The following is a 2,500-nucleotide window of genomic DNA, read 5'->3' as shown; positions in this document are numbered from 1 at the left end:
TCTTATCGTTAACTTTTTATCAGTTAACCTTTTTCCCTGAAAGTTGATCCTCTTGCTGCATTTTCTCTTGCCTTCCTCAATGAATTTCAACACCCACCTCTCAGCACCAATTAAATTATTCACGAGTGATTTTCATACTAATTCGAAGACTTGGCAACATTTTTGACAACTTATCCGCGGTTGGTTGGAGCTCTGTAAATCAAACCTGCAGAAATGAAATACATCTGCGTGCCGATTACGAAGCGCCTTCATAGCTCAGGGGTTAGAGCACTGGTCTTGTAAACCAGGGGTCGTGAGTTCAATTCTCACTGAAGGCATGTCGATCGGAGTGTGTCGAGAAGCGTCCGAGCCTTCCAAGTGTGACAAAAAATGCATTGGAAGGAGTCGGGAAAACGTGAGGATTGGCTATTTTTGGTGTGTTACACGAGAAAAAGTCGCATCTCGGATAAAACTTATTAGTCGTGTAGGTGTGCATAACGCAGGGCTCGTCCGGGATTTGAACCCGGGACCTCTCGCACCCTAAGCGAGAATCATACCCCTAGACCAACGAGCCGACGATTCTCGCACGACAACAAGCAAGTAAATTTGTTTCACACTTCATTGTAAAACGTTTGAGATTGTGAAGGTGGTCCTTGGCAGACGAACCACTGACCAATATATCATCTAGATATACTGCTACACCCGGTAGGTCTTTAGTGATATCATCCATAATTTCTTGAAAATAAGCTGGCGCAGAACTGATACCAAAAGGCAATACGTTCTGTAATAAAACTCCGCGATGTGTGCTCAGAGCAAGCTTCTTCCGACTTTCTGGTCCCAACTTGATTTGATTGTACGCATCCGCCAAATCGATCTTCGTGAAGCCATAACCACCACCTAACTTCCGCATTAAATCTTCTGGTTGTATTCTTCAGTCACAAACAGTTCAAGTGTATTGATACAAAACGGTGCGCAGGTTTTATAGGCAAAGCCAACACGCAAACAACGCCAGGAACGCAATTATTAGCCACTGAGGTGCGCAGTACATCCACAGGCGTGAGTCGCATTGCCAGACACGCTGATTGCACGGCGAGTCTTAAGCGCCGTTTTGTAAGGTCAACTTTGGGACACATAATGATACAATTACACAACACCTCCCCGCCAATATTGGGTTATGGAACAACGCAAAATGACACTAATAACCATAAAATTTGGGAGGCTTCGGACGCCGTTTCGAGCGCCGGGGTAAACTCTCCCCGTGTGACAACTCCTGCGCCGCAGGTGAATGAGTATTGTCAGGACTAACGATAGTCTCAGGGGTGACCGTGTCGCGCGTATCGGCACGACCGGACTCTTCATCATCGGATGCATCGCGTGATGTTGGGTGATCTGCTGGTTCATCTCCTGGCTCGTCATCTTGTGATGATGCATATCTGGGTCGAAGTTGGTCAATATGTCGTCTCCATATCGGACCTCGGGGAATAACTTTAACCCGAACACTTCGACTTCCGCAACGTTTGATGACCAGTGCGGGAACCCATCGTGGGTCTTTGTCATGCCGTGGTCCGTAATACAGTGCATAGCAAGGATCACCGACGTTGTATGTCCTGTTAACGCGTGTAGTGGAAACACCGTGTTTAACTCCTTGCAACTGCTTTTTCTGGACATCATGTACTGGAGAAGGCATCATGGTGTCAATCTTTGTTCGTATTTGCCTTCCGTTTAAAAGTTCACTTGGGGAGTATCCGCTACTGTTTGGTATACGGCGGTATTGCATGAGAAAAGTTCTCAATGCGTTCATGGGCGGCTCAGAAGACTTTCGTAATGCCTTCTTGAAAGTTTGCACCAAGCGCTCCGCTGCCCCATTGGTCGCAGGATGATAAGGTGCGCCTGTAAGGTGAACAATCCCCCTTTCTTTGCAGTAGTTTCGGAACTCCTCCGATGTAAACGATGGTGCATTGTCGGACACTATTGAGTGTGGATATCCGAAATGCGCGAAATCTTGGTCGAGAAGATCCATTGTTGCTTTAGCGGTGATTGCTTGAGTGCGGTGAATGCATGGATACTTCGTATAAGCATCAATTACAACCAACCAGTTGTAACCCATAAAATTTATGGCATGGTCGACATGAATTCGACTCCATGGCTTCTCGGGTAGTATCCATGGATGTACGGGAGCCTTCGGCATTACGTTTCTGTGCTCATCACATGTGCCACACTTTCGACACATGTCCACAATGTCTCGATCTATGTTTGGCCAGTACACCACTGTCCTGGCCAGTTGCTTCATGCGCTGCATGCCGAAATGGCCCAAATGCAGTAGCTGCAAAACTTTGTCACGTAGTTTTGCTGGAATGACGATTCTGGAGCCATACATAAGAACTCCATATGACGTAGTGAGAAAATTACTCACTTTCCGGAATTCTTCCGTCGGTTCATCGGAAGATGGTCTTGGCCAACCTTCGTGCGTGTATTGAATCACCTTGCTCAATATTGGGTCTTTTGAAGATTCTTTTCGTAG

At 46.6% G+C, this 2,500-nt stretch overlaps 2 non-coding genes across 2 annotated transcripts; one reads left to right on the top strand and one right to left on the bottom strand.

Annotated features, from left to right (window-relative positions):
- The first annotated feature begins 244 nt into the window (after window positions 1–244).
- On the top strand, window positions 245–317 carry Trnat-ugu (transfer RNA threonine (anticodon UGU)). Its single transcript has one exon. It is a non-coding gene; the product is annotated as a tRNA-Thr (tRNA).
- Window positions 318–481: 164 nt separating this feature from the next.
- Window positions 482–553, bottom strand: Trnap-agg (transfer RNA proline (anticodon AGG)). Its single transcript has one exon. It is a non-coding gene; the product is annotated as a tRNA-Pro (tRNA).
- Window positions 554–2,500: the final 1,947 nt, after the last annotated feature.

This window comes from Ascidia mentula, chromosome 1, assembly GCF_947561715.1.
Source record: "Ascidia mentula chromosome 1, kaAscMent1.1, whole genome shotgun sequence".
Taxonomy (NCBI): Eukaryota; Metazoa; Chordata; class Ascidiacea; order Phlebobranchia; family Ascidiidae; genus Ascidia; species Ascidia mentula.
This window is presented reverse-complemented; position numbering and strand designations above follow the sequence as displayed.